Source organism: Crassostrea angulata, chromosome 2 (genome assembly GCF_025612915.1).
Source record: "Crassostrea angulata isolate pt1a10 chromosome 2, ASM2561291v2, whole genome shotgun sequence".
NCBI lineage: Eukaryota > Metazoa > Mollusca > Bivalvia > Ostreida > Ostreidae > Magallana > Magallana angulata.
The window spans coordinates 14,109,914-14,124,960 of record NC_069112.1 but is presented as its reverse complement, the minus strand read 5'-3'; the positions used below and the strand labels follow the sequence as shown (position 1 = coordinate 14,124,960).

Sequence of the window (15,047 nt, the reverse complement as noted above, 5' to 3'; positions counted from 1 at the left end):
GCGTTCATTCAACGTGTCGCTCTTGCTAATATAATTAAAATTAGGTGTCAAGACACAAAGGATGCTTGATATAGGCAGTTTATAAAATTATGCATAACTAACTCAACCGTTTTATTTTTCCTGGTCATTCCGCTGACACCACGAGTTCAAACTACGTCAGTTGTCCTTTTTGGTCAATGACCTTTCACATTGTCCACTATACACTTATCTCGTATCAAGTGCACAACAAGCTAATGACTAGTTAACGTAAAGGAGAATAAAATCATAAAATTATATTTCATATATGGCTATCTGGTTACAGTTAAATTATCTTATTTATGAAGAAAATGTATTATATAAAGTATTCCAGTAATTCATAATTTTGATGTCTTATGTATATTATTTTATTTCTAATTTATGCGAAAGATTCGTAAATGTTACTATGTTTAATACTTGTAGTTATAAAAGTACCATAATCAGAATACCAGCAGCTTTAAGCATGTGATTTTGATACCTGGTTCCATCAACAGGTGATCAATGCAAAGATTAATTTTATGTTTAGTATATTTTCTATTATGTATTTATATTAGTATGTTTATTATATGTATCTTGAAATAATGAAATCGACAAATGAGCTACATTGTAATCAGGGATGGGGTCAATTACAATGGAAAGTAATTAATTAAATTACAATTACTTCCTTAAATTCTTCAATAAAATTACCATTACAAGAGTTTTCAAATATAATTAATTAAATTACAATTACTTTGCAAATGTAATTAATTGAATTACAAATTAAATTTTGAAATTCATAAAAATTTAATAAAACTATGATTTATCTACAATACATAAACATTTAAGGAGGTATGTCTAAAATGTGAATAAAATTTTGTCATAATCAAAATACTTTCACTGTTTGAGAATTTGCTAACTACTTTGATTTAAAAAAAAACAATTTTTGGAAAGAAAAAATATAAATTTGGTTTTATTGTTTAGTTCAAAACGCAGGTACCGGTAGTCACAATATTGAAATGTCTCATACCACCTTGATATTCAATAAACATTTAAAAGTCATATGCCCTAACCTACACCTATCATGTCAACTCAAGTATTTCCAGCATGCAAAACTATTAAATGAAAACTTTCTCTTTTGCATTTTTATACACTATTTTGTTTTCTTTATAAATACAAAGCCAAAGTACAGGTTAATCTCAGGCAGAGGGCATACTATAATTGTTATCAAAACATAATTCACACCTATTGTTCTCTTCCTAATTATCACATGTTTGCAAGCAAGGAACACACCCTGTGGACATGTTTGGCATCTTAAACTTAAAACCCATTTGAAGCCATGCATTTTAACTCTATGTATTTTAGGCTGCATGACTTGATAGTTTATATAACACTGATTTTGTTAGTGAATTAAACAGTGATGTTTTAATCTAACTCGATGATAATTGACACACTAATTTTTCTAATAAGAAGGAAAATAAGTATTTTCTTAAAAAAAAGAGATCAAACAAATCATCAAATACATGTACTTAATTAAATTTGGGAAACTGTTAATTAAATATTGAATCACTGAAAAAATTAATTTGGAAAAATATTTAGTATGATTTATATAATAATAGTTTAACTACTCTTCCTAACTTGATCGTGTACCATTGATAGTGTGGGGAACAATGGGTAGTGGACAGCTTCATATTTATTTGTACATCAGTGTGTAATTGAAAAGTAATTGGAATTACATGCCTTTTTTGAAAGTAAATAATTAAATTACCATTACATGTAATTGAAAATTTGGCCAATTACACATCAAAATTTGTAATTAATTACACTCAATTACCATTACAAATTACCATTACCCCATCCCTGATTGTAATGTTTCTGTCATGTAATTATTAAAACAAATTTTATTCTCACTGTTTTAACAAGTGACCTTTCTTCGCCAGCATATTGTAATATATTTTATTTTTTAAAATCATCGTAACCTATCCTATTGCATTTGTACAATGTCTGTCATTTTTATTTCAAAAATTATTTTTTTCATTTGACAGACTTACACTATTGTGTTGACCTCATATTAATCAAGAAAGATTTCTACATCGAACAGTTCTGTTTTCAATTTCAAAACTCGGGTAATAATTATTATGTTAGAGCATATACACTGTACGTTTTCATGCATTCAAAATAGAAAAAAAATAACGACTGGACTTTGAAAAGGAGAAACCGAAAGTGAAACAGTGTTTGGACCTCAGCACAAATCATTGCTGCTGACAAGACTTAGTTCTTGAAAATAATTGATAAATTCGATGTAATGTATGCTAAAGCATTGTTTCGAAGTAAACTTTTTTATAAATACCTTGAAAATAGTCAGATTTTAAATGGTACGAACAATTTAAATATTTTTTGTAGTCGTATGTATTCCTACGCCAGAGTTCAATATAGTCTCGTTCAACTCGACACTCGGCTGTCTCCGTAAATCCTTGTCGGAGATTCACGGTGTCAGTCGAGCGTTTGGTTGAAAGAGACTAGAGTTTAATATTGCCTAAATCCATCCAATTTTCGATAAATATTTCTATTACTGATACATAGTTTGATTGAATTAATTTTATCTTTAAATATTATTTAGCATGATTTATATGTCTCGATATTCTTGTCGAAAAGTCCAAAAATTCAATTATAAACATGTGCGTAATTCAAATTAGAAACTACTTGTCATGCAAAATAAAAATGGAATACGTTAGATTCCTAATTAAACACGAGGAATTATTAACTGCGAAAAGCACCGTTCCCGGATTTTAAAATCTCGCCATTATATCTAAGAGTTCAGAACTATAACGAATAAGGAGAAAAGTTCCACGTTCGCGATTTTATATTCTATATTATTTTATATTTGATACAAACCAGCGGGATCGCGGAATAAAGTTCTCGCGTAATATAAGGAATTTACAATAATTCCAAAAGGCAATGCATTTCTGAAGCATATTTTCCAGAAAAATCACATAAGTGCAGGTCATATCACAATACTAAAAAAAAAGAATCAGACCAACCCTCATATATAGCTGTAGATATGGACGGGGTACCGACAATACCGTCAACGCGGATCCCTTATTTTCCGCGCATCCCCGCAGTTAAGGTTTATAAAAATATTGAATTATTGAAATAATATTGTAAAATAAAGCAATGTTCTCAAGATAAGTAGTGTCTACGCAATTGCTGGCTAATTATGAAACAGACTGTATGATATCTACATATTGTCTTCTTTTCTCCAGCTGTTTAAATAGCATGTACAAAAACTCCGAAATGCGCGTATTCCATTTGAAATGTGTGTTTGTGTGAGATAATAAGATTAATAGGATATCTCAGACTCTAATGATATTTCAAAACATTGCTTAACTTACCTGTTTTATTTAACTATAATATACTGTAACTGATATTTAGTTTGTGTAGACATGCTTGTGACCCCCCCCCCCCCAGGCTAAATAACAAATGTATATGTCTTTAGATAATTTGAATTTTCTCTTTTGCATAGCATGGCACTTTATTTTCATTTTTAATGCAACTTTTTTTAAAACATTGCAGACAAAGTCAGAAAAACCAAGAGCATCAATGATTACATCAAGTTCCCCTCCAACTGAAAACGAACAGACTCTTCCCATTGCTGTGCCTGCATTTGTGTCAATTGGACCGCCGACCCCACCCGTCGTTGTGCCAACATCTGTGCCCAACAGACCGCGGAATCCACCCGTTTCTGTGCGTGCATTTATGCCAAGTGGACCGTAGACTCCATTCGTCGTTGTGCCAACATCTGTGACCCTTGGACCGCAGACACCGCCTGTTGTTGTGCCTGCATCTAAGCCCATAGGACTTCAAACTCCAAGAGCATCTACATCAGCCGTGAGATTCCGTCCACATCGGTTATCTTCCAGTGATAGTGACCCAAAGGTGAGAACGGAAAAAACCAAATAGGACATCCAGTGCTGAAATCTTTTGAAATTTTATTCATTCCATCAATATCTGTGTTGCCCCATTTTGGATCAATCAAATACACAACAGAAACGGATTTTTACTGTCAAACGACAATATTATACACCATTTAACTACAAACCTACTGTAAGAAATCAATGGGTTTCCCCAAAGATGGCGGCAAAGGGACAAATTATTGTAAAGTGTGGATTGTGTATTTATTTAGCTATTTTTGCTGAACAAAAAACTAAATTCTTTGTAAAAAAAAAAAATCATTAGAAATTTCATTCCTGTTCTGTTTCTGTGTGTGACTATCTGTTTCTGTGTGTGACTATTTATCTATCTATCTATCTATCTATCTATCTATCTATCTATCTATCTATCTATCTATCACTGGATGAAATATCTGGTTTTAGCGCTGCAGAAACCCTTTGGAAACTCTGCGGAAACTTAAGGTTACTTTAAGTTTCCGACAGGTTTCAGCACGGAAACTTCAAGTTTCATTCAGTTTCTGCAGTGCTGAAACTTAGACTGTCCATGAATCCAAATGGTTTCCGCAACGGAAACCCTTTGGAAACTTGAAGTTTCTGCATAGTTTCAACCTCCATATACGTTTGGGATACATATTGTTTACAAATGGTTTCCGCGACGGAAACATACTGAAACTTGAAGTTTCTGCATAGTTTCAACCTCCATATATAATTGGGAAACATATTGTTTACAAAGGGTTTCCGCAACTGAAACTTACTGAAACTTTTTATATGTTTGCTTTTCACAAAAGCTGAGCAAGGTTTCTACTTTATGTAAAAACAAAACAATTTCAAACAGTTCCAAATTTATTTTGTTCAAAAATCTGAAATTGTTTCCAATAATAAATAAAATACAGCCAAGATACAATAATGAAGAAACATCCATAATTCCCTTATTAGGGACTTTTATTTAAAAAATGATAGCACAAGAAAAAAAACTCCCATAGAAATCTTTACATTTGAATTTTTTTTCATGTCGATTAAATGCCTATCAAATGTCCCTTTAAAAATGCAACAAAGATCTTACTTTTTTAAAAATATGAATGCAATTTACAAAATAACTGCACGTACATGAAAAAACAAAGAAAACTTCACTGTTACATGAACATGATACACTTGTCTCAATTTGTTTTGAACTACAATGAATATGTACACCATAAAATATTTTTGAAAAGTCTAAAGTATCCATCTAAAAAAAGAAATACACTACAAGATAGTAGTTGACTATAGAGGTATGACCCAGATTTGATTTGAATATGTCAATAAATTCCAAAATGAGGTCAAAGTGACCCACTTACAAGTTGGGATAAACCTTTTCTTTGTTAGTAATATAATCTAATGTTTTACAATAGAACAGGATTTGATATCATTTTTTTGATAATCCATTAAGTTCAAAGTGAACTTTTCATTTCCACCCATGATGTACCAACTGATCAGATTTTAATATCATAAGCCTGTCAGTATTTAATAGATGACCCAGAGGGAAAAGCTTGTTGGCCAATAAAAAGCTAACAATGGAGCAGTCTGTCAAATCATGCGCAAAAATATATGTACACATTTAATTAATTATGCTGATTGCAACACACTTCATTCCTGATGAATATTCTTCTTTACACACGGTTTACCTTCCTACATTTCACTACTTTACCTACATTAATATTTTTAAATCCAAGACTTGAAGTAAAATATACATTGTTTATTTATGACAAGTATTACTACATGTACATGTACTTGCTTTTTGTAGCATGAATGTATATAATACTAAGTATCACACAGATCATACACCTTACAATTCTCATCAATACCAGCATTTTACTTATGATATAAAAGCTAATTCCAATTATATATTAGTTATATAACACAGATTAAAATAAAACCCACATGGAAACAACTTTCCAACCAAGTAATTTTGTTATATAAAAATTGTAATACATGGGGTATATGTTGTCTTTATATATTTTCATATACGACATAATTGAATATTGTTTGGTGTATTTTATCATTTCTATGACCCATGCATTCATCTCCTAATGCAGTGTTTTTACATTTAAGATTGGTTTCTTAATTTTTCATATATTGCTGCAAATAAAAACTAAGTTATCAATAAATGTTTAAACAAAGAAAATGGAAAAAAAGTAGTTAACACTTATCAACTTGGAGGTGTGAGGATATATGTTACATGGAGTCTGATATTTTATGCAATATTTGCAAATATAACAAATTATTTAAGAAAATGAAAGTTAATATCTGCAAGGTCTAATCAATCATTGAATAAGTCAAAACCATGTGATTTTCTAAGATTCTAGCTTACAGACAGACATTGTAATATACTGGTATTTGATCATATAAAAAAAGTACTTTTATAGTTTATAGGTTTTGTGAAATGAGAATACTTTACAGTTAAAAAGTCTTGTTCTGCAGAGGTTTAGTCGGGTCGTAGAGATGTGTCCATTCGAATCAATAAGGAGTGTCCTTGGCTGTTGTTGATGTAACCCGAGTCGTAGTTTATGGAAATAGGCCTTTTGGGGGGACTTTCGAGCATTGTCCAGACCGGTGAAGCAGTAATATGTGATCACATCATGGCTACAGCAGACTTAGTAGTTCTGGACAGTGGTAGCATTAAAATTCTTCTTCTTGCGATGAACTTGTTCCTTTCACTGGGCTGTACTTTATGTCTGTTCTATTTATCTTAAACATGAATAATAAAGTTTCATTTAGATTTTTAAACAACAAACATTCAGCCTAACATGTAATAAAAGCATTCTGAATAAAATTCTGAATACAGAAGCTACTATGCAGTTGCAAGTTGTTGTTTAAACTATGTCATATAATGACTACAGTAGTATCTGGTCTAAAATGTTTCATTTTATGTTTGAAGCTATGTTATTTTCATTTGATTCAATTATTGTTTGTTGAACAATGGAAAAACTTATCAACAATAAGTGTGTTTCACCCCCCCCCCCCCCCTATCAACCTCCTTTTCAAGAACTTAGACCTGGATTTCCCCAAAATTACTACAGTATATTATAAACATCCAACACATGTATAAGGTGAAAATAATCAATTTCAAAGCAATACCTTGCGTTCACATCGCCCAGCTGTAACACAGCACAAAGAAAGCCAACAACAGATCCAATTAAATTACTACTTTAATAGAGTTAACAAAAATACTATAGTAATTGAATCATTACAATAATAAGGCAAAAACAATAAAGAAAAACAATTAAGGATTTTACAATCAAAGAATAATTGTTGATAATAATCTAAAGTCTTTTAGAATGTCAGAGTCACTGAACAAGAGTAATGAAAAATATAATAATAAAAAGTCAGACAACACTTTGGGAAGCCGGGTGTAACAACAGAGGGAGACCGTTCCTCACTGGTGGTCGGTTGAGGACTGCTTCACTCTGTCCATGTCAGTTCGTATATACGGTCACTAGAAACGCCCCCTTGTCACTGATGCGTGGGCATTAACGTGGTCATTACTTTTGAAGCTCGTAAACTGTCCATAAAAGATCCAGTCGTTAAAATACGTTTACACAGTCTTTGTGTAGTAATTAGTTTAACTGTCAATCAGCCACACTCGAATAACAACAATTGTCAGAACGTCCTGGTCAGTGAGTAGATCATCGAGAAGAGTGTTGGTTCACCAGTAACTGTGTCCTTGATTGGCGTCCAGGTAGCGGTCTTCACGGTTCTGCTCTGTTGCCCCCGGCACGTGTACAAGTACGTCCTTGTCTAAGCGCTGCATTCTGCACGGTCGAATGACCTCTGTCATTCATGCGTCCAGGTAAACAGACTACTATAAGAGTACAGGTAAACAGCGAAAACATAGGAATTAATATTAAGTCATTAAATAGTACATAATTGTTATGACAATTAAACACAATTAAAAATGGGGTCAATTGTGTTACATCCGTCCCCTGCAAAAAGATGAATTAAGATTAATTCATATCATCAACATACATGGATATACATAAAAGAAGAATCATTATAAAATCAATAATAATTAAGTCCCCGCCGTTACCACCAGTAAGTATTTATATGAGAGGTCCTCCACTACTTGGGTAGAACGAATGTAGTAACATAATATTTAAATATAACAATACAAATCCCGACTTCCCGTAAAGAACACTATATACAAAAGAACAAAACAAAATACATAAGGTTAATTGTCACCTTTAGTGCGTTCATACTCGCCAATGATTGTCGGGTACATTTTTCTGATGGCATCTGGGTCATCAGTCCCTGTGCTATATACTGAAGTCACCATTGGTGCAGACGGCTTGCTGCCTCTGCCAGCGTCAACATCGCCAGATGAGTTAATCATCACCAAAGGAAATCCTTCTCCATTCTCTCCCTTGTCACTGCCCCTGCCCTGTTTTCGCCACAATTTACCTGACCAACGCCTTTTTATTTTACAATAGACAAAGATTATTACAATTATAATTATTGCAGAAGCTACACCCATTAATACATATGCCCAAGTAAGTAATCCCCAGAAATCGAATAATGGGGGTACTGAATTTACCAGTTTTAATTCTTCAACCAGTTTGTCCATGCTAACCATTTCAAGATCATTTAATTTTTCAGGAATAGATATATTGTTTAAATTATCAAAATTGGAATGAACAGGTTTCCATAATTGGATGGCAGACACGTTATAAGATTGCATGAAAGTTGTCAGAAGGTTTGTCGCATTATATTTACTTTCTTGGTGATAATGAGGGGGTAATGTCATTGCACTTGTGACGGCTGAACAGGACTGATCAAGGGTCATGCGCAATTCGAAATTCAAACACATAGTTTACATAAGTCGAATGGCAGTTTCCAATAGGAATCTGAACTTATTCTCAGCCGATTTTGGTTTACGAGTGGTCTTGGGTTTAATATGACATGCGTTAACATCCATATCCAAAAGAGACCCGTTCCCATTGTCAGTGTCAGTAGTAAGATCCAAGTCTTTGTCAGTTTTAACATTGTCTTTTGCTCTAAGTCTCTTTTGAAGTTCCCACAGAGGAATATCATCTTCGGAAGAGGAGTCTTCTCGTTCTCTTCGATACTGACGTGCTAGCTGTGCAAGCGGAACATTGTCGTCCTCATCTTCACTTTCGCTAGGGAGTACTTCGTGATCATGGTGTTCTTCAGTCATTAATGAATCTTGATCTGAAACTACAGATCGCGCTTCTGAATTATCATCAGAGTTTGGTGCCGCTGAGTGTGATTCATTATTCACGTCCTCTTCTTCTTCTTGTGGTTCATCATCGTCTGACTCTGACTCTTGTGGCATAACATACGCTGTTTTACGTAGAGGTTTTCCTGTATCATCCTTTGGAATCTCCCATTGATCGATCTTGGCAAATCTCAGCAACTCTTTGTGGGCTTTGGTGACCTTGCCATCGAGTTGGTTCTTGATCTTGAACGTTACTGGTGATGTTTGTTCAATGATTCTGTAGAAAGGCTTCCATCTGGATTGAAGTTTACTCTGGCGCTGATTGTTTCTGTAGTAAACAGGATCGCCTACCTTCAGGTCGATATCTACTGCTGTTCTGTTAGCATATTTAGCCTGTCGTTTCTTCGAGCGTCTTAAGATCCTATGAACTGTAGTAAATGCTTTGTGTTGTTGTTCAAGTGCAATTCTGTGAGGATCTTCTCCAAGGTACCGTCGTCTTGGTCTCAGGATGTTGTCAATTGGCAGAACAACGTCCCTGGTATACAACAGGTAGAATGGTGTGTATCCTGCTGATTCGTTGACGTTGAATCTGATGGCAGCCAAAGTTTGGTTTAGATGAATATCCCACGTTGTTAGGTTGTCGTCCATCTTCTTAGCCATTACATCATGTAAAGTTCTATGGAATCGTTCAACCTTGGCGTTGCTTTGCGGATGATAGTATGAGGTCTTCACATGAGATATGTTCAGTGCTTCTAAAGTTTCTTTCACAGTTCTGTTTTCGTTTTCGGTTCCATTGTCTGTGATTATTTCCATAGGAGCTCCGTGACGAGGGAATATTTCCTCAATAATCAAATGAGCGATCGTAGCAGCTGTCTTGTCTGGTACTGCGTATGCTTCTGGCCATCCAGAAAGTAGATCTACAAATCCCACAATATACTTGTTTCCCGATAAAGACTTTGGATAAGGACCTGATAGATCTAAACCAATCTTTGCAAACGGGAACGGTGGAACATCCGTTATCTGCGTTGTTGGTTTAAGTTGTTTTAGGTTTCTTGTTGCACATATGACACACTTGCCGACATAATCATATAACTCTTTGTACAAATTAGGCCAATAGTACTTTTGCCTAATTGCATCAAACGTCTTGTCGATTCCCAAGTGGCCATTGTCATCATGGTACTGCTTGATAACTCCAGATCGGTAATGCATTGGTACAAACAGGCGTAATACAGGATCATTATCTGCGTTGGTGAGATAATAGAGAACATCATCAATTAAAAGATGCTTACTTCCTGTGGATTTTGTTGCCCGGCCTTGTTGTAGCTGTTTTACAAGGAATGCAATTTCTGGATCCTTAGCTTGTTCTTCAGCAATGTTGAGTTCTCCGTTCTCTTGTAACTCAATCTTGGGCTTATAAGGGATGTCTGGTTCTCCAATGTCCAAGTTTGTGTGTTCTCTAGGATTGATTGCGTTGGAATTAATAAAGTTGATTTCCAATGTGTTGTCATGAACATCAGGCTCGTCAAATTCCGTCGTACTAACTTCTGTAGTTGTTGGAGTCCTGGACAGAAGATCAGCACAAGTATTTTCTGTCCCTGGAATGTACTCAATCGTACAATTGTATCCCGCGATGCCGAGAGCCCAAAGTTGAATCTTCTTGTTCTTCATAGGAGCATCAAGTAGATACTTTAAAGGTTTGTGGTCAGTTCTTATCACAAATTTTGCGTTATGTAGGTAATGATCCAGTTTCTGAAGTGCAAAATGTATCGCAAAGGCCTCTTTCTCCACGGTTGACCAACGAGTCTGTGTATCGCTCAGTTTGTGGGACAGGTAGTAGAGTGGTTTCTCTCTTCGGATACCCGGAATAATTTCTTGATCATCGTCGTCTGTTTCTTGTACTAAACAGGCTCCCACTGCTGTGTCTGAAGCATCCGTATACAGAACGTACTCTCTGCTCGGATCTGGATATGACAACAATGGAATAACCGTCAAACTGTCTTTAATGTAGTCGAAGGCTAGTTGACACTGTGGGTTCCATTTAAACTTCGCATACTTCTTCGTTAGGGAGACCAATGGTTCAGCAATCTTTGAGAAATTAGGAACAAACCTGCGGTAATAACTGCACATTCCTATGAAACTTCTCACTTCTCGGACAGTTGTAGGGCTCGGTAAGGATCGAATAGCAGCCACTTTGTTCGGGTCTGGTTTAACTCCAGTTTTGTCGATGATAAATCCCAGATATTGTGTTTGTTCCTTGAGAAATGAACACTTTTTCGCTTTTAGTTTTAATCCATGTTTTCTAAGTCTATCGAACACAGTCTTGATATGTTGTTCATGCTGTTCCAGAGTTTCGGAAAAGATCAAAATGTCATCAAGGTAGGCCAAAGCACATGAATCTAAGCCCTGAAGCACTACACTCATCAGTTCTGAGAATATTTGTGGAGCATTACATAATCCGAAAGGCATCACATTGAATTCAAAGAGTCCTCGGTGACACGTAAAAGCAGTCTTTTCTTTGTCTTCTTCTTGTACTTGAACTTGCCAATATCCGGACTTTAGATCCAGCGATGTGAAATACGACGCTTTTCCTAGCTGGTCCAGTAGATCGTCAATCAATGGTAAGGGCCAGGAATTGGTCTTGGTCACCTTGTTCAATCGTCGGAAGTCTACGCAGAATCTTTTGGAGCCATCTTTCTTGTCCACCACGACGATAGGAAAACTCCATGGTGATTTTGATCTTCGGATGATGTTAGCTGCTAACATATCGTCTATGGCGCGATCTACAATCTTACGTTTGTTCAAAGGTGTCCGGTATGGTTTCATCTTTATAGGGGGATGATCTCCAGTATCGATCTTCATCTGTATGGTATTGGTGTGTCCTAGGTCTGCGTCCGACACAGCAAATAGGTCTCGGTGTTGTGAGATTAACTTCTCTATCCGTTGGCGATGTTCGGGTGGAACGTTTAACTCCGCTGTGATGTCTTGAAGATCATCATCCTTCCCCGTACTGGTAGTTGGTTCGATGCACATTTCGTCGACGGCGTTGATCTTACCAATGATGCTGCCGCGCTTCACCTTAAAAATCTTGTTAGTATTGTTAACCAGCAATACAGGCACTCTACACGATTGTCTTGTTTTCGCAATTGCACTTCCGATCATAAGGCCTGGTTCATCACTTAGAAAACATTTATCAATTGCATTAATTTCAACAGTTTTATTCACAAAGTTCGAATGGTTCTTGTGTTTTGCATAACACACAGTCGAGGTCTGAGGTCTAAGAACAGTCTTTTTGCATGCACGTAAGATAGAAGCTATATGAATATCTTCCACCATAGGGACATAAGTTTTACCAATTCTTAAACTTCCCAAATCAAAATAAAGTCTAACCCCGTTTTTAATTAACCAATCTCTTCCCAAAATGAATGATCTATTTACATTTTTGACTACATAAAACTCATGATCTAAAGTCAATCCACCAATTTGGAATCTAATATTTGCACAACCTTCAATTTTCAAATCGGCGCCATTTACAGATTTTAAATTTACTTTCGGTTTCGATAATTTTGAAGGATAAGGAAGCGACCAATAAACGTCTGCGTTAACCAAAGAAACGGCGGCGCCCGTGTCCAAAAGAGGTCTAAATCTTCGTTTTCCAATTTTAATGATACATGAATTTGGATTTTCAACCGAATTTATTGTAACAGTTGGTAATTTATTTTCAATTTTATATTTGCTCCCCCCAATCGTCCCGGCATGGACGGAGCGTTTTAGTTTAACTCTTCCTGACTTTCCTGATCATAAATCGCGATCTCGTCAATCGCTGCGACTTGCGGTGTTGTTTTCCGTGGTGTAAATCTTGCATCGGCACCTCGCGCTGCGACGCGTGCATTTGTACACTCAAAACTAAAATGGCCCCTTCTATGACAATTCCAACAAGTGATTTGCGATCGTGGTCGATGCTCATCGACTGCCAAAACTTTCTTGTGAATTACTCTTGGTTTGTTTTCAGGTCGCGGTTGGCGTTTATGTTGCTGTCGGTCGCGCCTAACCCTAAAATGATCAATGTCCATTGGCTCGCCCTTAGTATCTCGCGGTGAGAAGTAGTCGCGTCCTGTGCGTAACTGAAAACGCATTTGTAAATTTATTTCTTGTCTCGCGGATGCGATTGCATCGGTCATTGTTTGAGGATTATCTCTCATTACCTTTAACCTTACGCGATCTGAATGCAACCCATCTGTAAAAATACCCACTAACTGTACTTCTAGAACCCCTACAGCTTGTTCAGCGAGAGAAAGCAATCGTTCAGCGTAAATCTGTACGTTTTCGCCATGTTCTTGTTTTACCGTTCTTAATAATTGAAGGGCATGTTGTGGGTCGTTTACTGCGTTGAACCTTTGATTTAGTTCCTTTTTCATTGTCTCCCAATTAACCCCCGGATTTCCCGACAAATAACGGTGCATGAACTCGCTAGCATGTCCAGAACTAGTTTCATAAGCTACAAGTTTGATTTTTTCATCAGGGACCCTTCTCAACAAAGCAAATTTCTCGATAGCCTTTATCCATTTCTTAAATTCTTTAGGATCTCCCTCAAAAGGTTTGATTTGAGTTGTCCCAAAAGCCTGACCAATGTTATCTACTATAGAAGTTGCTAACCCTTGCATTGCGTTAAGAAAAGCTTCTTCACCCATGTTAGTTCGCGTTGTGTTTAGTGGCAAAATACAGAACAAAAACTTACCAGAGAGAATGTAGAAGATTCCGAATTAAATTTCCTTGGCAAGTTGAACCCGTTCGTGATGCAACTGACACTGATAGATGCAGCAGATCCTGGTCACGGCACCAAATTGACTCTGTAACACAGCACAAAGAAAGCCAACAACAGATCCAATTAAATTACTACTTTAATAGAGTTAACAAAAATACTATAGTAATTGAATCATTACAATAATAAGGCAAAAACAATAAAGAAAAACAATTAAGGATTTTACAATCAAAGAATAATTGTTGATAATAATCTAAAGTCTTTTAGAATGTCAGAGTCACTGAACAAGAGTAATGAAAAATATAATAATAAAAAGTCAGACAACACTTTGGGAAGCCGGGTGTAACAACAGAGGGAGACCGTTCCTCACTGGTGGTCGGTTGAGGACTGCTTCACTCTGTCCATGTCAGTTCGTATATACGGTCACTAGAAACGCCCCCTTGTCACTGATGCGTGGGCATTAACGTGGTCATTACTTTTGAAGCTCGTAAACTGTCCATAAAAGATCCAGTCGTTAAAATACGTTTACACAGTCTTTGTGTAGTAATTAGTTTAACTGTCAATCAGCCACACTCGAATAACAACAATTGTCAGAACGTCCTGGTCAGTGAGTAGATCATCGAGAAGAGTGTTGGTTCACCAGTAACTGTGTCCTTGATTGGCGTCCAGGTAGCGGTCTTCACGGTTCTGCTCTGTTGCCCCCGGCACGTGTACAAGTACGTCCTTGTCTAAGCGCTGCATTCTGCACGGTCGAATGACCTCTGTCATTCATGCGTCCAGGTAAACAGACTACTATAAGAGTACAGGTAAACAGCGAAAACATAGGAATTAATATTAAGTCATTAAATAGTACATAATTGTTATGACAATTAAACACAATTAAAAATGGGGTCAATTGTGTTACACAGCTGATCAAAACATTCACCCGAATCACCGAACAGAGGATGCAACTAATCACCGGAAACATTGACTTTGTATGCTGTTAATGCTGAAAAAGAAAAACGTGGAAGATTTCATTTTCCGGATTTAATTAATAAATTTTTTTCGTTACATTTAGAGTTTGTAAATTGTATAATGTGCGAAAGATTCATTGTTCGTCTTGTTTACCAACCAAGCATTCATATATTAGGGACGTTTA

The 15,047-nt window shown here is 35.9% G+C and overlaps 1 long non-coding RNA gene across 1 annotated transcript; it reads right to left on the bottom strand.

Moving 5' to 3' along the window:
- Positions 1-7,108: 7,108 nt before the first annotated feature.
- Positions 7,109-14,808, bottom strand: LOC128173387 (uncharacterized). Its single transcript, XR_008242494.1, has 2 exons — positions 13,886-14,808; positions 7,109-7,779 (listed from the first exon to the last, which is right to left on the bottom strand). It is a non-coding gene; the product is annotated as an uncharacterized LOC128173387 (long non-coding RNA).
- Positions 14,809-15,047: the final 239 nt, after the last annotated feature.